We start from the raw sequence: 24,789 nt of genomic DNA on the forward strand, positions 1-24,789 counted from the left end.
CACATATACACCATGGAATACTATGCAGCCATAAAAAAGGATGAGTTTGCGTCCTTTGTAGGGACATGGATGCAGCTGGAAACCATCATTCTTAGCAAACTATCACAAGAAGAGAAAACCAAACACCGCATGTTCTCACTCATAGGTGGGAACTGAACAATGAGATCACTTGGACTCGGGAAGGGGAACATCACACACTGGGGTCTATCATGGGGAGGGGGGAGGGGGGAGGAGGGAGGGATTGCTTTGGGGAGTTATACATGATATAAATGATGAATTGATGGGTGCTGACGAGTTGATGGGTGCAGCACACCAACATGGCATAAGTATACATATGTAACAAACCTGCACGTTATGCACATGTACCCTAGAACTTAAAGTATAATAAAAAAAAAAAATAAAATAAAATAAAATAAAAAAAAAAAAAAAAAATACTTTAGGCCTTGTGGCCCTGTATCATCTACTCAACTCTATCCTTGTTTTGCAAAAGCAACCACAGATGATATGTAAATGAATGATAATGACTGTGTTCTAGTAAAACTTTATTATGGACATTGAAAAAAAAAAAAAAAAAAAAACAAATCCAAAGTAATTCTGAAAATAGTTTCTGTATCAAATATAATTATTTTATATAAGACACTGTATTTTTAAAAAACAAATTTGAATTGGGTTTAATTTTAATTTTTAATTACATTTATGATATTTAGTTTTCATTTTCACTAAGCCTTGTCCTTGAAAAGAAATTCATTATGTGCTTATCACATAAAAGATACAATTGGAGCTAAATGCTTAATGTTTAGCTATTTAAGAAAAGAACACTTCACTAATTACTTTCAATCTGTTAGTAAAAGCCAATAGATAATAGGTGTGATTGGAACCACCATATTTATAGAATTCTGTAAAATATTATTTACTTACATTGAGCTTACTTTAAATGTCAGATTTTTAAACACAGAAAGTTATTTTGAAATATACACAAAAAGATAAATGTCAAGGTAAAGGAGTGAACTTATGAGCTGACAATGTATTATGTTAAACACACTTCCGAATGTTTTAATTACATTTCCTGATTCCATAAATCAAATGGGAAATAAATATTTTAAATCAAATTTAATAATAAAACCCTCCAGTAGTGTTAAGCACAATTCAGAAAATATATATATTTATATAAGATTATTTATAATACTCTCCATTTGATCTCCTTCAGATTTCTAAGGACATAACAATAATGCTTTAAGGAACACTGGACTCTGGATATTAACTAGTTTGCATTTTTAATTTTGCCATTAAACAGAATGAAACGTAAAGCAGATAAATCATTGGTGAAATCTGTCCACATTGTAAGTGGCCAATTAAATACAAATTCCTTTTTGCTTCTATGGTTTACTGCCTTATTACAGTTACCTTCCTGACATTAACTATTTTTATTTTCACCTCATAAATATATGTGCTGATTTCTAATTTCAGTTTTAAAACGTAGAGTGCTTACAATTTCCTGTTCTTAGAAGAAAAAGCTTACTGTTTCTGGATCCATTCAAGAACCGAGGTCAGAGAACAAACCACCATTCCCAAAATCTGAAAAGACAGGAGCATCCTGGCATATACAACTATATATATATATATATATAATATATACATATATGAAGTATATTATAGAAATATATAAAAATATAAATTGATAATCTTTATGAAGTTTGGTAATATCTATTAAATTTTAAAACACTTTGACCTAGAAATTTTACTTCTATGAATTTATGAAGGAAATGTAGTACTAATAATAAGTTGCAGTTTCTAGTAGGTTTACTGAAGTAGGTTTTATATCAAAGAGAAAAGATAATTAAAAGATGCTTAATATTCCAAAATGATTTAGTTCTATGGTTATTAATCTGGAAAATAGTTACATTTTAAGCTAAAAAATCCAATTGCAAAAATAAAATGTATAGCTGACCCCATTTTTATAGAAATACAGTATGAAAATGAATGAACAGAGCACATACATTTATTTTTAATTGACACATTATAATTATACATATTTATGGGTTACAATTTGATATATGGATACATATATATCTTCTAATGATCAAATGTTAAAAGTCACACATCTATCACTTCAAACATTTATCATTTCTTTGTTGTAGAAACATACACAATCTACTCTTTTACCTGTTTGAGACATAAAATACCTTATTTTTACTATAATCACCCTACTATGCACTAATAATGAACACTTATTCTTTCTTTTTAATTGTAACTTTGTACCCATTATCCATCCTCTCGCATCTCCCCTACCTGTCCCTCCCTAGTCTCTTGTAGTTACTGTTCTATTTATTACTTCTATGAGAGTAATTGTTTTCGATTTTGCATATTAATGAGAACATGTGGCACTGGTCATTCCCTGCCTTGCTTATTCCACTTAACTCTATGTCCTACAGTTTCATCTACATTGTTGCAAATGACAAAATTCTATTTTTTAATGACTGAATAGTACTTTATTGTTTATATACCACATTTTATTTATTTGTTCATTGGATGAACACAGGTTAATTTCATGTGTTGGCTACTGTGAATAGTGTAACCATAAATACAGGATTTCAAGTATATGTTCAACATACTGATTTAATTTCCTTTCTATAGATATCCAGTAATGAGATTTCTGAATCATATGTAGTTCTGTTTTCTGTTTGTTTGTTTGTTGTTTTTGGAACTTCTCTACTGTTTCTTATAATGGCTACAATAATTTACATTTTCACCAACATCGTACTGTGGCTCCCTTTTCTTCACATCCTCACCAACACTTGTTATGTTTTCTTTTTTGAATAATAGCCATAAATTACTATAATTTTAACTCAAATTCTAAACTGTGATTATGATGAATTTGTAAAATTAATTTGAGACAAAGGGATACTTTCAAATGTAAATACAAAGAGTTACACATGGAAAGATATGCTCGAATGTGAACATTATTTTGGTATATACACTAACAATTAACATGTTAAATGACTGTATTCTTGGGCAAGGGTTTGCCTTGTCAATCAGCCAAAATGACCTGAGAATAGATTACAGGTGAGATACTATGTAACATATAGTATTTTCTTTAGAACACACTTTTTATTCTTTAGAATTAAATACTTTACTAAATTATGTTACCTTGCAGCTTCCTTTTTGCTCAGTAATTGTGCAAAGAAATAAAATAAAGCAAGATTTCAACTAATGTGTATAGAATCTAACTGCAAACTTTTATGCTAAGCACTAGTTGATTCAAAAATAAAATAGACTCAACTTCTAACATTGGAGAAATTGATAGACCACTAAGAGCAGTTAAATGAGCATGTTCCAATGTATGTCATGAATAAAACTTGCCATCAGCAAAGCAGAGTCTGAGAAGAAATGAGAGGAAACAGTTTTATTCAGCGAGCACTAATTAGGAGATTGGCCTCCATGATAAAATGGAAAGGCTGTGACTGCTCACAGACCCTCAAAAGACCTCTCCATTCTTTTAATTAGCTGTCCAGCTCTTCTCAGTGTAAAAGGATGCAGAGTCTCATATTGGCTGCTTGCTTGTTCTCTTGCCTATATAGAATACAGGCAAATGACGCTGATTAAATTAAGTTATTCTAACCAAACATGCTGCCTGTGTGCATTATATGAAAAGATGCTTTGTAATTTAACTATTTTTCTGTGGGATGGGGCCATATTTTTTACAGATAATAATTGACTCAAAGATATAATAAATTAAGAATACATGAGGTTTGGTTTATATAAGCTATTTTTAACTTACCTTTTAGATTTTCAGAGTTTCCCATCTCCCTAAAAAAATACCTCTATTAGGTCTGTTTGGTGCATTCCTGGATATTCCTGGATATCCTTGTTAACTTTCTGTCTTATTGATCTGTCTGATACTAACAGTGGGGTGTTAAAGTCTCCCATAATTATTGTATGGGAGTCTAAGTCTCTTTGTAGATCTCTAAGGACTTGCTTAATGAATCTGGGTGCTCCTGTATTGGGTGCATATATATTTAGGATAGTTAGCTCTTCTTGTTGAATTGATCCCTTTACCATTATGTAATGGCCTTCTTTATCTCTTTTGATCTTTGTTGGTTTAAACTCTGTGTTATCAGAGACTATGATTGCAACCCCTTCATTTTTTTGTTTTCCATTTGCTTGGTAGATCTTCTTCCATCCCTTTATTTTGAGCCTACATGTGTCTCTGCATGTGAGATGGGTCTCCTGAACACAGCACACTGATGGGTCTTGACTCTTTATCCAATTTGCCAGTCTATGTCTTTTAATTGGAGCACTTAGTCCATTTACATTTAAGGTTAATACTGTTATGTGTTAATTAGACCCTGTCATTATGATGTTAGCTGGTTATTTTGCTCATTAGTTGATGTGCTTTCTTCCTAGCATTGGTGGTCTTTACAATTTGGCATGTTTATGCAGTGGCTGCTACTGGTTGTTCCTTTACATGTTTAATGCTTCCTTCAGGAGCTCTTGTAGGGCAGGCCTGGTAGTGACAAAATCTCTCAGCATTTGCTTATCTGTAAAGGATTTTATTTCTCCTTCACTTATCAAGCTTAGTTTGACTGGATATGAAATTCTGGGTTGAAAATTCTTTTCTTTAAGAATGTGGAATATTGGCCCCCACTCTCTCTGGCTTGTAGAGTTTCTAATGAGAGATCTGCTGTTAGTCTGATGGGCTTCCCTTTGTGAGTGATCCGACCTTTTCCTCAGGCTGCCCTTAACATTTTTTCCTTCATTTCAGCTTTGGTGAATCTGACAATTATGTGTCTTGGAGTTGTTCTTCTCTAGGAGTATCTTTGTGGCGTTGTCTGTATTTCCTGAATTTGTATGTTGGCCTGCCTTGCTAGGTTGGGGAAGTTTTCCTGGATAGTATCCTGCAAAATGTTTTCCAACTTGGTTCCATTCTCCCTGTCACTTTCAGGTACAACAATCAGACGTAGATTGGTCTTTTCCAATCTACGTCTCACATTTTGATGTAGAAATGTGATAGTCTCACATTTCTTGGAGGCTTTGTTCATTTCTTTTTACTCTTTTTTCTCTAAACTTCTCTTTCACTTTATTTCATTCATTTCATCTTCAATTGCTGATACCCTTTCTTCCAATTGATTGAATTGGCTAGTGAAGCTTGTTCATCACGTAATTCTCGTGCCATGGTTTTCAGCTCCATCAGGTCATTTAAGGACTTCTCTACACTGGTTATTCTGGTTAGCCATTCATCTAATCTTTTTCAAAGGTTTTTAGCTTCTTTGTGATGGGTTCAAACTTCCTCCTTTGGCTCCGAGAGGTTTGATCATCTGAAGCTTTCTTCTCTCAATTTGTCAAAGTCATTCTCCATCCAGTTTTGTTCCATTGCTGGCAAGGAGCTGTGTTCCTTTGGAGGGGGAGAGGCACTCTGATTTTTAGAATTTTTAGCTTTTCTGCTCTGTTTTTTCCCCATCTTTGTGGTTTTATCTGCCTTTGGTCTTTGATGATGGTGATGTACAGATGGGGTTGGTCTTTGGTGATGTACAGATGAGGTTTTGGTGTGGGTGTCCTTTCTGTTTGTTAATTTTCCTTCTAACAGTCAGGACCCTCAGCTGCAGGTCTGTTGGAGTTTGCAGGAGGTCCACTCCAGACTCTGTTTGCCTGGGAATCAGCAGTGGAGGCTGTAGAACAACTAATATTGTTGAACAGCAAATATTGCTGCCTGATCATTCCTCTGGAAGCTTCATCTTGGAGGGGTAACCAGCTGTGTGAGGTGTCAGTTTGCCCCTACTGAGGGGTGCCTCCCAGGTAGGCTACTCAGGGGTCAGGGACCCACTTGAGGAGGCAGTCTCTCTGTCCTCAGATCTCAAACTCCATGCTAGGAGAACCACTACTCTCTTCAGAACTATCAGACAGAGACATTTAAGTCTGCAGAGGTTTCTGCTGCCTTTTGTTTGGCTATACCCAAGCAGACCTAATAGACATCTACAGAACTCTCCACCACAAATCAACAGAATATACATTCTTCTCAGCACCACATTGCACTTATTCCATAATTGACCACATAGTTGGAAGTAAAGCACTCCTCAGCAAATATAAAAGAACAGAAATTGTAACAAACTGTTTCTCAGACCACAGTGCAATCAAACTAGAACTCAGGATTAAGAAACTCACTCAAAACCACTTAATTACATGGAAACTGAACAACCTTCTCCTGAATGACTACTGGGTACATAATGAAATGAAGGCAGAAATAAAGATGTTCTTTGAAACCAGTGAGAACAAAGATACAACATACCAGAATCTCTGGGACACATTTAAAGCAGTGCATAGAGGGAAATTTATAGCACTAAATGCCCATAAGAGAAAGCAGGAAAATTCTAAAATTGACACCTTAACATCACACTTAAAAGAACTAGAGAAGCAAGAGGAAACACATTCAAAAGCTAGCAGAAGGCAAGAAATAACTAAGATCAGAGCAGAACTGAAGGAGATAGAGACACAAAAAGCCCTTCAAAAAATCAATGAATCCAGGAGCTGGGTTTTTGAAAAGATCAACAAAATTGATAAACCACTAGCAAGACTAATAAAGAAGAAAAGAGAGAAGAATCAAATATACACAATAAAAAATGATAATGGTGATATCACCACCGATCCCACAGAAATGCAAACTACTATCAGAGAATACTGTAAACACCTCTATGCAAATAAACTAGAAAAATCTAGAAAAAATGGACAAATTCCTGGACACATACACTTTCCCAAGACTAAACAAGGAAAAAGTTGAATCCCTGAGTAGACCAATAACAAGCTCTGAAATTGAGGCAATAATTAATAGCCTTCCAACCAAAAAAAGTCCAGGACCAGACAGATTCACAGCTGAATTCTACCAGAGGTACAAAGAGGAGCTGGTACTATTCCTTCTGAAACTATTCCAATCAATAGAAAAAGAGGGAATCCTCCCTAACTCATTTTTTTGAGGCCAGCATCATCCTGACACCAAAGCCTGGCAGAGACACAACAAAAAAAGAGAATTTTAGACCAATATCCCTGATGAACATTGATGCAAAAATCCTCAATAAAATACTGGCAAACTGAATCCAGCAGCACATCAAAAAGCTTATCCACTCATGATCAAGTGGGATTCATTCCTGGCATGCAAGCCTGATTCAACCTACACAAATCAATAAACATAATCCAGCATATAAATGGAACCAAAGACAAAAACCACATTATGATCTCAATACATTCAGCAAAAGCCTTTGACAAAATTCAACAGTCCTTCATGCTAAAAACTCTCAATAAATTAGTTATTGATGGGCAGTATCTCAAAATAACAAAAGCTATTTATGTCAAATCCACAGCCAATATCATACTGAATTGTCAAAAACTGGAAGCACTCCCTTGGAAAACTGGAACAAGACAGGGATGCCCTTTCTCATCACTCCTATTCAACATAGTGTAGGAAGTTCTGGCCAGGGCAATCAGACAGGAGAAAGAAATAAACGGTATTCAATTAGGAAAAGAGGAAATCAAATTGTCCCTATTTGCAGATGACATGATTGTATATTTAGAAAACCCCATTGTCTCAGCCCCAAATCTCCTTAAGCTGATAAGCAACTTCAGCAAAGTCTCAGGATACAAAATCAATGTGCAAAAATTCACAAGCATTCTTATACACAAATAACAGACAAACAGAGAGCCAAATCATGAGTGAACTTCCTTTCACAATTGCTTCAAAGAGAATAAAATATTGAGGAATCCAATTTACAAGGGATATGAAAGTCCTCTTCAAGGAGAACTACAAAACACTGCTCAACAAAATAAAAGAGGGCACAAACAAATGGAAGAACACTCCATGTTCATGGATAGGAAGAATCAATATCGTGAAAATGGCCATACTGCCCAAGGTAATTTATAGATTCAATGCCATCCCCATTAAACTACCAATGACTTTCTTCACAGAATTAGAAAAAACTACATTAAAGTTCATATGGAACCAAAAAAGAGCCCACATTGCCAAGACAATGCTAAGCCAAAAGAGCAAAGCTGGAAGCATAACACTACCTGACTTCAAACTATACGACAAGGCTACAGTAACCAAACCAGCATGGTACTGGTACCAAAACAGAGATATAGACCAATGGAATAGAACAGAGCCCTCTGAAATAATACCACACATCTACAGCCATCTGATCTTTGACAAATCTGACAAAAATAAGAAATGGGGAAAGGATTCCCTATTTAATAAATGGTGATGGGAAAACGGGCTAGCCATATGTAGAAAGCTGAAACTGGATCCCTTTCTTACACTTTATGCAAAAATTAATTCAAGATTGGTTAAAGACTTAAATGTAAGACCTAAAACCATAAAAACCCTAGAAGAAAACCTAGGCAATACCATTGAGGACATAGGCATGGGCAAGGAGTTCATGTCTAGAACACCAAAAACAATAGCAACAAAAGCCAAAATTGACAAATGGGATTTAATCAAGCTAAAGAGCTTCTGCACAGCAAAAGAAACTACCATCAGAGTGAACAGGCAACCTACAGAATGAGAGAAAATTTTTGCAATCTACTCATCTGACAAAGGGTTAATATCCAGAATCTATAGAAAACTTAGTCAAATTTACAAGAAAAAAAAAAAAAAAAAAAAACCCAATCAAAAAGTGGTCAAAGGATATGAATGGATACTTCTCAAAAGAAGACATTTATGCAGTCAACAGACACATGGAAAAATGCTCATCATCACTGGCCATCAGAGAAATGCAAATCAAAACCACAATGAGATACCGTCTCACACCAGTTAGAATGGTGATCATTAAATATCAGGAAGCAACAGGTGCTGGAGAGGATGTGGAGAAATAGGAACACTTTTACACTGTTGGTGGGACTGTAAGCTAGTTCAACCATTGTGAAAGCCAATGTGATGATTCCTCAAGGATCTAGAACTAGAAATACCATTTGACCCAGCCATCCCATTACTGAGTATATACCCAAAGGATTATAAATCATGCTGCTATAAAGATACATGCACATGTATGTTTATTGCCTCACTATTCACAAGAGTAAAGACTTGGAACCAACCCAAATGCTCATCAGTGATAGACTGGATTAAGAAAATGGGGCACATATACACCATGGAATACTATATAGCCATAAAAAAGGATGAGTTCATGTCCTTTGTAGGGACATGGATGAAGCTGGAAACCATCATTCACAACAAACTATCCCAAGGACAGAAAACCAAACACCGCATGTTCTCACTCATAGATGGGAATTGAACAATGAGAACACTTGGACACAGGAAGGGGAACATCACACATGGGAGGCTGTTGTGGGGTCAGGGGAGTGGGGAGGAATAGCATTAGGAGACATTCCTAATGTAAATAACGAGTTAATGGATGCAACACACCAACATGGCACATATATACATATGTAACAAACCTGCACGTTGTGCACATGTACCCTAGAACTTAAGAACTTAAAGTATAATAAAAAAAACATTCATTAATAAAAAACCATCTAGCTTGGACATTCTGCCTCCTTTCCAGTTTACACTCACAGTTCCAATTCTAGGTTTTCACAATTATATTGATTTAAATGGCAGGTGTGTAATCCCCTGTAATGTCGCATTTTAGGGCACATGATTTTATTTCACTTGTACACCAAAGCTTCAAAAACAATCACTGGATATTAACTCATTCATAAGCACCACAATTCTTGTAACTGGTATTCTCACATGAGCCTATTTTTTTGATCTACTTCTGATGTTCTTTTTCTTCATTTTTCTTATTTTTTGTTGAACCAGTTTGGCATTTAAGATTTTGGTGTCTACCTATGGATAGCATTTTGACTACAATGTCAAATGTCTGGTTGCCTTTTCTTCCAAATATCATGAGTCCAGGTCATCTGTCTTTGCAATAATCAGCATAGTAACATTTGGTTGAAAGAACATCTGAATTAGAGTGAGTCAGATCTAAATCTATTTCTCCACTCTGGTCTCTAGTTGTGAGAACAAGCTCTGGGATGATGGGTGTATCACTTAGCATTCAGTAATGAGAAAAAGAAACCATACCAATTATTCTAAAAGCTAGAAATTAATATTTCAAAATGCGTCAATTAGATAAAATTATTAACTAGATGACTTCAAAGATAAGAAGTTTCAGGTATTACCGAGGTGGCAAATGCAGGGAGTAGGTACCCTCCTAGATCTGAAGAAAGTTGGTAAGAGGGTGGAAAAATTAGGAATGAAGAACGGTACCTTATGCTCAAACTCTGTCCTTGAGGAGAAGATATTACTTTTTCCATGAGGTATCTCAACTCCGAGGAGCCCCATTGGCTTGGGACACAGACCTTAGAAGAAGAGACCCAAGCTGGCTAGTGCTCATTTCTTGGATATAAGTGTCTGTGAGAGTTGTAAAACCTGCAATTGGATTCATCTCCCGCCACAGAAAGGAACTGCTATGAAGGATGAAGAAGCATTAGTGGAGTGATGCTCCGAAGAATGAAATCAGAAAGCCCACAGAAAATGCATACAAAGCGGAATGGGAACAGAAAGAAACTTTTTGCTTCTGTAGCTTTCCAGTCTTCTTTGGGAATCCCCTATTTTCAGATATGAACAGGGAGCCATCTGGCAAAACAAAAATATGGTTTGCAGCAAACAGGTATGAAACACTCTAAAACTGATCTTAATTTCGTCATACACTACTACACTGACTATTTTACAAAGACAGGGAATATACATTAATGTTAGGAGAAAGATATCCAGTCGTTTGACATTGTAGTAGTTTATCCAGAATTCGCTGCAAAACTCTATGCAGCATCACAGAGTAGAGTATAGAAGGGTGAAGTTTGAAAGCTGAGAGATGAATAACTTAAAACTTGTCACAATAGGGCTAATATTATGTGTTTAGAAATAAAAAAGTAGATAACTTATGACATGTAATATATAATATACATAATGGCGGACACTCAGTGTGTGAAAATCATACTACTGATAATAATGATGATGATGTTGGTGGTAATAAACTGAACATCCTGATTCTTTGCCTGGAGATTATTATAACCTTTGAAAATATTAAAACCTGTCATTAGATTGTTCCCTCCTTCAGCACCAGCATTAATTTCCTTGAACTTTTTATATGTTACCTTGCTGTAAGTAACCATTTGTGTTCTAGCATAGTTAACATAAGAAAACTAGGGAGAATTAAGAATATATAGAACATATAAATAATAAAATAGTACATAATAAACTCAGAGAGAATTTGTGTCTTGCAGTTCTTTCAGCTGAAATCTATGTGTTATCATCCATAATATAGTCACATTGTGTGGTGATGAGTTGTAGTATAGGAGCATTCTATAATCTGCCAAGGAAGTCTATTAAATATCTCAGTCTTATCGTGGGTATGTGTGCCAGGGCTGTGACATTCACAAATGTATCTTTATTTATGTAGATTTCTTCCCTGACTGCTTCTTTTTCTGACTAAAGTATTCTCAATATATATCCTTGCAGCCCCACCCTTGTTGATCATTGCCAACCCCACCAGATGAGACAGAAAGTTTGGAGGTGGCTGGAATGGGGAAGAATGTCCTTCCTCAATTATGACACAATCGTCCTCTGTCAAGGTGCTTTAACCTGGAGAGTAGGCGTTTTTATGTCGTAGATTCTATACGTATTTTACATCAGTTACTTTCCCCACTGTGCTAGCCATAGGGGATCCTTCTTTGATCTCCAGCATTATAAACTGATATGGTTTCTGGAGAGAAAGCCCATGAAAGTATGGGGGCTCCCCTAAGACTATGATCTCAGGAATTTCTCATTCTAAAGCTGCTCCATCCTCACCCTCCAGCAACTCATAGTCATCATTTAAGTGTTCCTATCAGTTGTAGCTTCAGCGGCTTCTGCTCCAGGTAAGCAGGCCTTCGTGTGTATACGAAAATGTTTTATTCCTTTTTTTCCAACAATTATTATTATAGGATTATGAATTATGTAGCTTGTAAAAGAGCTTAAAAACCAAAGAGCCCAACACCTCATTTAATCAGAAATTTTGTTTAACTTCTGCAAGTCAACTACTACTTAATGCAGTTGTTCTATTTATACAGTTGTTAGCAAAAGATAACTAAGCAAATTGATTTTTATCTGATCATTTAAAATCACTAGCTCCATTTACACATGTGTGTGTTTATGTGTGTGTGCATATTGTAAGTAGCTTGTCTCCACCATGCCTGAATATATAAATCATATTTTAAATAATAACTAATCTCAAAGTCATCTATGATATGCAAATAAATGTATCTTAATGGAGGAGTGCAAAACCATAGTAAAAATTTTCAAATATTTGCCCTATGGAAGTTAGTTTTTAAATATAAATGAGTAGAGAAATATTGTTCATATACACTATTTTAAGGTTTCCTTTGTTTCTTTTTCTTGATACAATGTTATAAAAGGATTATTGAGAATTATTAATTTGTCATTTACATAAAATAGTAATAGAGTTAATTAACATTGAGTTATTTATTCAACAAATATATATACTTATTGAACACTAAGAATCATATTAATTCAAACATTTGCTAAAAATAGACACCTAGTGTATATAAAATCTTTGGGTTTGTAAGTAAGCACAGAATTCTATGCCAGTACAAAGGCATGAATATTGCCCTTATACATTTATGTATATTATTTAAATCACACACAAAAAATTTAAAATTTCAGTTAGAATGTGAAGTATAAAACCATTGTTTTTTTGCTTGTATTTTCCTGTTGAGTACATCTTTATATATATACCAATTGTCTCTTTGGAAACTATCTTTTGAGATGTGCCTATTTATGTCTTTGGCCCAGTGGTCTTTAGTGTCTTTGCTCTTTTTAAAATTAATTTATTTATAAGACTTTCACATACATATGCTGAAAAAAAACTTTTGTTGGTTATATATGTTTGTCTTACTATTCATGTTTTCCATAAAATAAGTGTTTAATACATAATAATTTCATAAATTTTAAAAATATTTAATTTTTCCAGCACCACTAATTTAGTAGACTATTATTTTCTTAACACATTGTAATAACATCTCTGAAATATAACAAACATAGCACTTTTAAATTCTCAATTTTTCACAAATGATGTACCTTGTACCAATATCAAATTTTAAAATTATGATGACTTTACTTCCTATACTTATATCCTCTGCCATATCTCCTTCTTCTTAATTTCTATTTCCCTTCTTTTTCTTATTTTTATTCTTTTTCTTATCATCTACTTTCTAATTTTCTTTCTTCCCTTCTATTCCCTATATTCCCCTGGCTATCCTTAACCCTTATACTTCTTTCTGAATTTTAAAGTCAGCATATATTTTATTTTTAAAAACCCTGTAGAAATTATGTAGACATTTTATTTAAAATCACCCTTAATTTGTAGATTAATTTAGGGACAATTTCCATTGACATTAAATTTAGTCATGTATCTGTGCCCATGACATATCTCTATTGATTTAAGTCTTGTTATTTTCTCCAGTATTCTTTTCTAATTTTTCTGTAATGTTTTGACAAATCTGTGCCGCATTATTTGTTTTCAATTTTAATTTATGGAAGGTAAATAATTGAAAATCAAAGGTGTATTTTAGTATGATACTCTCAAAACTAAATATAAAATTTTTAATTTAAAACATTTTTGGGAACTTCTAGTCTGGACAATGGCATAGACTTGTTTCTTTTTCTCACCCAATAAGCATAAATCCTAGAAATAATGCAAAAGAAAACCAAAGGAAGAACTCTAGGTGGTAGAAAGAGAGATGCAAACTGAAGTGAGACCCCAGAACTTGAGGAATAACATAAAAGCAAGGGTTTTTTGTTTGTTTGTTTGGTTGGTTGGTTGGTTTGGTTTGATTTTGTTTTTGTCCCTGTACCCAGTGGAAGAAGGCAATCCAGGCCTGACATTTTCTAATCCGAAATTTAACAATGGAAGGCATGCTAAGTAGGTTCATTCTTCTCAAGGATGGAACCAGAGTCCCTCAGAAAACACTAGAGAAGCCTTACGTCACCACCAACCATGTGAGACCTTAGCAAATAAATAGAAGTTGTGATCAAAAAGAAACAAAAGTAAATTATAGAACTTCAAAAATATAATAACAGAAATTTAAAAAGAAGCATGCTGCATGGACTCAGTAGTAGAGACAGAATGACAGACAATGAAATTAGTGAAGATGAGGAAAAATCAATAGAGTTCACCCAATCTAATAACAGAGAAAACAGATTTACAGAAAGTGAAGAGACTCAAGCACCTGTGAAGACCTAACAAAAGACCCTATATTTTATCACAAAAATCTCAGAAAGAGAAATGAAAAAGAATTGGGCTGAAAGAGTGTTTGAAGAAAATGACCAATAATTTCCAAATTTGGTCAAATACAGAAGAGATTTTTAAGAAACTAAGCAACACTATGACAAACCCATCAAAAAGTGAGCAAAGGATATGAACAGACACTTCTCAAAAGACAACATTTATGCAGCCAACAGGCACATGAAAAATGCTCATCATCACTGGCCATCAGAGAAATGCAAATCAAAACCACAAGGAGATACTATCTCACACCAGTTAGAATGGCAATCATTAAAATGTCAGGAAACAACAGGTGCTGGAGAGGATGTGGAGAAATAGGAACACTTTTACACTGTTGGTGGGACTGTAAACTAGTTCAACCATTGTGGAAGACAGTTTGATGATTCCTCAAGGATCTAGAACTAGAAATACCATTTGACCCAGCCATCCCATTACTGGGTATATATTCAAAGGATTATAAATCATGCTGCTATAAAGATACATGCACATGTATGTTTATTGCAGCACTATTCACAGTAGCAAAGACTTGGAACCAATCCAAATGTCCATCAATGACAGACTGGATTAAGAAAATGTGGCACATATACACCATGGAATACTATGCAGCCATAAAAAAGGATGAGTTCATGTCCTTTGTAGGAACATGGATGAAGCTGGACACCATCATTCTCAGCAAACTATCACAAGAACAGAAAACCAAACACTGCCTGTTCTCACTCAAAGGTAGGAATTGAACAATGAGAACACTTGGACACAGGAAGGGGAACATCACACACCGGAGCCTATTGTGGGGTTGGGGGAGTGGGGAGGGACAGCATTAGGCGATATACTTAATGTAAATTATGAATTAATGGGTGCAGTACACCAACATCACACATGTTTACATATGTAACAAACCTGCACATTGTACACATGTACCCTAGAACATAAAGTATAATTAAAAAAAAAAAAAGAAAGAAATTAAGCAAATGTCAAACAGGAACAATTCAAAGAATTCTATGCCAAGACACATCACACATCAAACTTCTGAAAACAGAAGACATAAAATATGTTGAAAGCTGGAGAGAAATCAGTTATTAACTACAGGGGCACCAATTTTATAACAAAGGATTTTTAATTTGAATCCAAGGAAACCAGAAGAAAACAAAACACTTTCAAGCCAGAATTCTTATCTAGTAAAGTAATATTTTAGAGATGAATTTGAAGCAAAGACACTCTTAAAGAAAATATAAAAGAATTTGTTGCTAAAAGACTTACCCTGAAAAACTGGCTAAAGGTGGTTCTTCAAACAAAAATGACATGATAAAAGGAAAACTTAGATTATCAGGAAAAAAATACCAATGAAAATAAACATGAATGTATGCAATTACGTATCTTCAGCACATCATAATATGTGGGATGCAGCAAGAACAGTGTTGAAAACTTATAGCAATAAATGCTTATATTAGAAACATGAAAGGACCTCAAATCAGTATGTTAAGTTGCAATCTCAATAAACTAGAAAAAGAAAAGCAAAACAGTAAAAGGGAATGCAAACATGAAAGCAGATATCAATATAATTAAAATAGGAAAAAAAGAAGAAAATCACTAAAAATAAAGCTAGTTATTAAAAATAAATAAATGAAATAGATAAACTTCTATAAACACTGTCGAAAAGAAAAAGAAGGTACAAATCACCCACATGTGGATTAAAATAGGAAATACTGTGCCAAATTCTGAAGTCAATAAAAATAATGGAATACTATAAAAATGATTTATGATTCAACATCTTAGGAGAAATGAATCAATTTCTTGAAAGCCATTGTGCTAATCCATTCTCACATTGTTATAATGAACTACCTAAGACTGGGACTGGATAATTAATAAAGAAAAGAGGTTTAATTGACTCACAGTTCCTCAGGCTGTACAGATGCGTGACTGGGAGACCTCAGGAAACTTGCAATCATAGTAGAAGGCGAAGTGGAAGAAAGCATGTCCTACATGACTTGAACAGGCAGAAGAGAGCAAACGAGGAGGTGCTACACAAATTTAAACAACCAAATCTCATGATTACGCACTCACGATCATGTGAACAGCAAGGGGGAAATTCACCCCCATTATCCAATCACCTCCCACATGGCCCCTCTTCCAACATTGGGGATTACAATTTGACAGGAGATTTAAGCAGGGACACAAATCCAAATCATATCGTTCTGCTTTTCACAGTGCAAAATACAATCATCCTTTCTGAACAGTCCCCCAAGTCTTAACTCATTTCAACATTAACTTGAAAGTACACAGTCCAAACTTTCATCTGATACAAGTCAAGTCTCTTCTGTCTATTAGCCTGCAAAACCAAAAACCAGTTAGTTACTTCCAGGATGCAATGCAGGTACAGGCAGGCATTGGGTAAATACACCTGTTACAAAAGGGAGAAGTAAACCAAAACAAAGTGGTTACAGGCCCCATGTGAGTCCAAAACCCAGCAGGGCAGCCATTCAATCTCCAAGCTCCAAAATCATCTCCTTTGACTTCATGTCTCACATCCAGGCTGTACTGATGCAAAGGGTGAGCTCCCAAGGCCTTTGGCACCTTCTCCTCTGTGGCTCTGCAGGGTACAGGCTCTGTAGCTGCTTTTGTGCACTGGGTTTTAGTGTAGAGATTTTTCTAGGCACATGATGCAAGCTGTTAGTGGGCCTACTATTCTGGGGTCTGGAGGATAGTGGCCCTCTTCTCAGTTCTCCTAGGCAGTGCTCCAGTGAAGACTCTGTGTGGGGGATTCAACCCCACATTTCCCCTCTGCACTACCCTAGTAGAGGTACACTGTGAAGACCCTGCCCATGCAGCAAACTTCTCCCTGGACGTCCAGGCTTTTCCATACATCCTCTGAAATTGAGTCAGTAGTTCCCAAGCCTCAACTCTTGTCCTCTTGTCCTCTGTGCACCCACATGAAAGCTCCCAAGGCTTACAGCTTGACCTTTTGGAGCATTGGAATGACCCTTTTAGCCATGACTGAAGCTGGAGTGGCTGGGATGCAGGGAGTAGTGTCCTCAGGTTTGAGCAGGGCAGCAGGGTCCTGGGCTGGCCTGGCCTACAAAACCATTCTTCCCTTCTAGGCCTCAAGGCCTGTGATGGGAAGGGCTGCTGTGAAGGTCTCTGAAATGTCTTCAAGGCATTTTCTCCATTGTCTTACTTACTAACATTCAGGCCCCTCTTTACTTATGCAAATATCTGCAGCTGGCTTGAATTCCTCCCCAGAAAATGGGTTTTCTTTCTATTTTTTTTTTTTAGATGGAGTTTCGCTCTTGTTGTTCAGGCTGGAGTACAATGGCACAATCTTGGCTCACCACAACCTCCACCTCCTGGGTTCAAGTGATTCTACTGCCTCAGCCTCCCGAGTAGCTGGGATCATGGTCAGACTGCAAATTTTCCAACCCTTTATGCACTGTTTCCCTTTTAAACATTAGTTCAAATTTCAAATCATCTCTTTGTGAACACTCATAACCGAACACTTTCAGAATAAGCCTCTTGAATGCTTTGCTGTTTAGAAATCTCTTCCACCAGACACCTTAATTCATTTCTCTCAAGTTCAAAGTTTCACAGATCTCTAGGGTAAGGGCACAATGCCACCAGTCCCTTTGCTAAAACACAAAAAGAGACACTTTCACTCCAGTTCCACTAAGTTCCTCATCTCCATCTGAGACCACCTCCGACTGAACTTTATTTTCCATATCACTATCAGCATTTTGGTCACAATTTTACAAGTCTCTAGGAAGTTGCAAAATCTCCCTCATCTTCCTGTCTTTCTCTGAGCCTTTCAAACTGTTCTAACCTCTGCTGATTACCCAGTTTCAAAGCTGCTTCCAAATTTCAGGTATCTTTATAGCAATGCTCTATTCCTAGGTACCAATTTTCTGTATTAGGCCGTTCTCACATTGCTATAAAGAACTACCTGAGACTGGGTCATTAATAAAGAAAATAGGTTTAGTTAACTCTCAGATCCTCAGTCTGTACAGGAAACATGGCTGGGGAGGCCTCAGGAAAGTTACAATCATGGCAGAAGGCAAAGAGGAAGGAGGCACAGCTTACACGGTTGGAGCAGGAAGAAGAGAGCAAATGGGGTGGTGCTACATACTTTTAAACAGCCAGATATCATGAGAACTCACTCAGTATCATGAGAAGAGCAAGGGGGAAATCTGTCCTCATGATCTAACAACCTCCCACTGGGCCCCATCTCCAGCACTGGGATTTACAATTTTAAATGAGATTTGAGTAGGGACCAATTCTAAACCACATCAGCCACAAATAACCGAGACTCAACATATTTTATAGATAATGTGAATAGTCCAATAACCATTAAAAGGAATTAAATTTTTATTAGAAAGCTTCCAAGAAAAATAATCAGATGGTGTCACTCCAGAATTATACTAAACATATAAAGAAGAATTACACAAATTGTCTACAATTATTTCCAGGAAATTAGATATGAGGAAGAACTTCCCACGTCATTTTATGCAACCAGTATATTCCAGAGGTCAAAACCATACCAAGAGTGTACAAAAAAGGAAATAGACAAACTAAAATTATCATGAACTTAGATGCAAAATTCTAAATAAAATATTAACTATTTCTAATGAATATGCAACAATATAAAAATAACTATATACCATGACCAAATGTTATTTATTCCAGGTGTGCCAGGTTAGCTGATCATTCAAAATTCAGTTGTTTTATTTATCATATAAATAAATCATATATTTATGTATATATCATGCAAACAAGCTAAATAAGAAAAATAATTATTATATATAAATTAACACAAAAGTACATCTAACAAAATTTAACAATCCTTCATTATTAAGAAAAAAAACTATCAGAAGCCTAGGGAAATAATGTAAACTTCTTCAACTTAATAATAAACAGTTATAAAAAGTCTATAGTTAACATTGTCTTAATGGTGAAAGACAGAATATTTTCTCCCTAAGATCAAGGACAAGATATTCATGGCATGTCTATTTCACAATTCTTATTCTACATTATACTGGAAATCTAGGTAGTGCAATAGGAAAGTAAAGGAAATAAAAGACATACATATCAGAAAGGAAGAAAGAAAATTATAGTATTTTTAAATGACATAATTGTTTATGTAGAAAAAGCCAGAAATTTTAAAAGAAAAAGTTTTCCTGGAACTAATAAGTTTATCATAGTCACAGACTGCAAATTCAACAAAAGACATAAATTCTATTTCCACATACAATGATTATGTGGACACTGAAAAAAATACAATGATATTTACAAACAGGCCTGGCTCAGTGGCTCAGGCCTGTAATTCCAGCATCTTTGGAGGCCAAGGTGGGCGGATCACAAGGTCAGGAGATCGAGACCATCCTAGCTAACACAGTGAAACCCCGTCTCTACCAAAAATACAAAAAATTAGCAAGGCGTGGTGGTGGGTGCCTGTAGTCCCTGCTCCTCGGGAGGCTGAGGTGAGAATGGCATGAACCCGGGAGGCAGAGCTTGCAGTGAGCCAAGATCACGCCACTGCACTCCAGCCTGAGCCACAGAGTGAGACTCCGTCTCAAAAAATAAATAAATAAATAAATAAATAAATAAATAAATAAATAAATAAATCATATTCACAAACAAAATTTAAAAATAAATTACTTGAGTATGCATTTAACAAAATAAAACAAATACAGGATCTGCATCTTGAAACTTTTAGAAGGCATTAAAGAAATCAAAGACCTTGGCCGGGCGCGGTGGCTCAGGCCTGTAATCCCAGCACTTTGGGAGGCCGAGACGGGCGGATCACGAGGTCAGGAGATCGAGACCATCCTGGCTAATACGGTGAAACCCCGTCTCTACTAAAAAATACAAAAAACTAGCCGGGCGACGAGGCGGGCGCCTGTAGTCCCAGCTACTCGGGAGGCTGAGACAGGAGAATGGCGTGAACCCGGGAGGCGGAGCTTGCAGTAAGCTGAGAGCCGGCCACTGCACTCCAGCCTGGGCGGCAGAGCAAGACTCCGTCTCAAAAAAAAAGAAAAAAAAAAAAAAAAAAAAGAAATCAAAGACCTTGACTAGGCACAGTGGCTCATGCCTGTAATCCCAGCATTTTGGGAGATATATATGTATGTATAGTTTTACAAAATATCTCAAAATCATTCCCCAGAGTGGCTCTATATATTCTTTCATTGCCATCATCAATATATAATCAATTTTTATATATAACATATATATGGACACATATACGTGTATATACATAAAGAGAGAGGTATATATTAGACGTGTATATATATATATATATATGTATGATCTATATAGATCATAGATTTAAATAAAGAGATTTAATTTTCTTTAAACCTAGGAGGATGTCGTCTGTCTAGGCCAAGACCGTAAGACCGTAAGTTCTTTTTTTTTTTTTTTTTTTTTTGAGACAGGTTCTCACTGTGTCATCCAGACTGGAGTGCAGTGGCATACCGCAACATCCGCCTCCCAGGCTCAAGCGAATCTTCTGCCTCAGTCTCCCAAATAGCTGGGATTACAGGCATTCACCACTACACCCAGCTAATTTTTGTATTTTTATTAGAGACGGGGTTTCCCTATTTTGGCCAGGCTAGTCTCGAACTCCTGACCTCAAATGATCTACCCGCCTCGGCTTCCCAAAGTGCTGGGATTACAGTTATGAGCCACCGTGCCTGGGGAAGTTCTTGGATTGTAAAACAAAATCACAATCCATAAGAGCCTAGATAGATGAATAGACACAATTTAAAACATTTCTCCGTAAAAGACCATGTAACATCAATGAAAAAGGCAAAGACTGGAAAAAAATATTTTCATACCATATATTTAAAAAGGACTAGTCACTAAAACATAAACAACTCTTGAAACTGAAAAGTTAAAAAACAGAGTAAAAGATAGAAAGAAATATTTCAATAAAGAAGATAGATGGATGGTAAATAAGAAAATAAAAAGATTTTCAACATCATTAGCCTTCAGCAAAATGCAAATTAAAAGTACAATGAAATATTACTAAACATGTATCAGAAAGGCTAAAACATAAAATAGTAATGCCACAAAATGATGATAAGGATGTCGAGAAATTGATTATATATTGATGGTGGCAATGAATCATTCTTGGGAATAATTTTGTGATATGTTGCAAAACTAAACATGTAGTTATCATGTAACCCAGCAGTTACACTGTTGGGCATTTATCACAGAGAAATGAAACCTGTACATGAATATTCACAACTGGTTTATTCAGGACAGTCAAACACTGGAAACAACCTCAGTGTCCTTCAGCAGATGAGTGACTCCACTGCGGTATGTAGCACACAGATAAACTATGGTACAACATACTATAGAACACTACTTATCAATAAAAAGGTTCAAACTATTGATACCTGCGACCATCTAAATCAATCTCCAAATAATTATTCTCAGTGAAAAATGCTAATCCCAAGTGTTATATACTCTGATTACATTTGTATAATATTTTGTATTATATTTTTATAAATGAAGAGCATATCAGTAGTTGTAAGGGGTTGAGGGAAAGGAGCAAGTGACAGGAAAGGGGAAAGAAAAAAGGATTCTTGTGTTAATCAAACTGTTTGGTATACTGAGTATGTCATTGGATACAAAAACAAATTACATGGAATTGTATGATATAAAACACATACACACATGCATACACACTTCACAAGTATAAATGTGAAGATTAGAATAAAATTGGTAGATTATCTCAATGTCCAAAAATTGAGTCATTAATAGTAACCAAAAAATAGAAAAAATACAAACTTTTTGTTTTTGCACTCTGCATATAATTTCATCTCAGTTCAGAATCTTATAAATGCTAGAAATTAAACATTTGCTCAATATATTAGTCAGAGAATTAGAACTAATAGGATGTGAACACACAGACAGGGAAACAGAGAGACAGAGACAGAGAGACAGAGACAAAGAGACAGAGAAAAAGATTGATTTTGAGCAATTGGCTTAATTGAGTGGCAAGTATTAAATTTGCAGAGCATGCTGGCAGGCTGGAGACCCAGGGAAGTGTGGTCTTGAAGTTTGAAACCAAAATCAATCAGAAGGCGGAATTCCCTCTTCATCTAGAAAACTAGCTTTTTTCTCTTAAAGTCTTCAATTAACTAGACAATACTTCACACATTATGGAATGAAACCTGCTTAACTAAAAGTCTATTGATTTAAATGGTCTTCTCTAAAAGATGTTACAATGACATCTAGAATAGCATTCGATCAACTGTTCGAGTTGCCACAGCCTAGCCAAAATGATGTGTTACATTAACCATCATGTTCAATATTACTGTGTTTTATTCAGGATTATAGTTTGTACCTAGAATATAGATTGACAACCAAATTCCCACACATATAGACTTGTTTTTAATTATGATAAAGAGGAAGGTATCACTAAATAAGAGTAATTTCAGAGACATCTGTGAGAATTTCCTACCAATTAAATACTGCCAACGGACAGTCAAGAGACCCACAGACATCTGTTATTTTGCCTGAACAGTGTGTAAGACAATAATGAAGACTTTTAGATAAAACATGCATTCCTTAATTTGGCCAAGACCTTCCTCTCCTGTATCTTATGTTTTACACCAATCTCAATTCACCCAATCCTAGGAAGAAATCTTATTTAAAATGAGGCTTGCAGGATTGTTAGAATTTGCAGGAGTGGTTCAGAAAGAAATATTATTTCAAAGGAACTGATTTAGAAATAGCATATGGGTTTTTAGGGCAAGAATTTATTTATTTTCCTTCTTGTGAAGAAATGATCAAATATCTGTAATATTTTTCTTGTGTTCTAAGAGCTGGAATGTTTTACAAAAGATAAAAATGTACTGTATCACATGCAAAATGTAATAAAATTAATGGTTTATTGTATAACAAGTTAAAAGGAAAAACATCTATAGGAAAGTTAATATTTTACTTTATTCCTTCTTTTGGGGGCATAACAAAAATGTACCATAGTGTTTTTACATAATACAGAAGTGCAGACATAAATATTTTTGTAAAGTACTCTAAGAAAAAAGCTCTTTCATACTTTCCTGATTTTATAAATAGCTACAAAGCAGAAGGAAAAAAATTCCTTTCTTACTAGAGCTTTTTGCCCATTCACAACAGATGTTGTTTCCACAAATTGGTTTATAATTTCTTACATAACTCAGACAGAACAACCCTTCAATTTATAGTCAGGAATAGATATAGTGCTGCATATAATTCTGGTAATTATGTAACAAAACTGCACTTTGCTATTTGAAAACCTTGGCCATCAATCATTCAGTTTAGTGTTGGGTTAACTTAATCTTCTGTTGCACCAGCTGTGCAAGGCTCAACCACAAACAGCGGATTTGACAGACTTCTACCGAGTACAGTGTAAATTATCAACACATAAGATAATAGGTAGCTAGACACCTAGCCATCCAGTTAAATAGAATTTATCTGTAGTACATGCAACAACTGCAAAACTTCTGGGGGTTGAGGGGGTGGGAAGGTATAATCAATTTTTTACTGCATATCACATCAACACAGTTGTTGCTTAATTTTTTAAAACTGTGTTTTGTTTTTTTTTCTAAACATGACTCATGGCTCAAAATATTTTCATTTATGCCATAACTTAGAGTCTTGGGTTGAGAGAACTTAATTTTAGATACTGTTGTTCAGAACAAAGGAGTTTTAATTTATAAACAGTATGTCTGTGGTAGAGGTTACAAATTAGAATACTTAGTCCAGAAAAGTCGTAACTCCTAAATTAAGAGCCTATCGTCACTAGGTTTTCTTAGTTTATGTAGTATTATGCTCATTTTATATCTTATTGACATGAAACAAAATTTCATTAATAGTAATTAAGCTGAAGGTACTAGAGAACCACTGCTAATCTAAAATTTAATGTTGGTTAATAATTTATTTGAAAATAGATATTTTTATAAAATAATTTATGCAAGGTTCCTTATCCATATTACAGCAGATATTGAATTTTGGAGTAGTAAAATGACAATTCAAATCTCACAGTATGTAGGAGAGAAAGGCCAAAATACAAGTCAATTCTACAATCTTGGCAATTTCCATATGATGACCACATAAAAATATATATCTTAGTTATATATAATACAAATAAATTTATTACATTTAAAACATAAAGGAAGGGATCCAGTTTCAACTTTCTACTTATGGCTAGCCAGTTTCCCCAGCACCATTTATTAAATAGGGAATCCTTTCTCCATTTATTGTTTTTGTCAGGTTTGTCAAAGATTAAATAGTTGTAGATGCATGGTATTATTTCTGAGGGCTCTGTTCTGTTCCATTGGTCTATATCTCTGTTTTGGTACCAGTACCATGCTGTTTTGGTTACTGTAGCCTTGTAGTATAGTTTGAAGTCAGGTAGCATAATGCCTCCAGCTTTGTTCTTTTGGCTTAGGATTGTCTTGGCAATGCGGGCTCTTTTTTGGTTCCATATGAA

The sequence above is a fragment of the Rhinopithecus roxellana genome, chromosome 1, assembly GCF_007565055.1.
Source record: "Rhinopithecus roxellana isolate Shanxi Qingling chromosome 1, ASM756505v1, whole genome shotgun sequence".
Taxonomy (NCBI): domain Eukaryota; kingdom Metazoa; phylum Chordata; class Mammalia; order Primates; family Cercopithecidae; genus Rhinopithecus; species Rhinopithecus roxellana.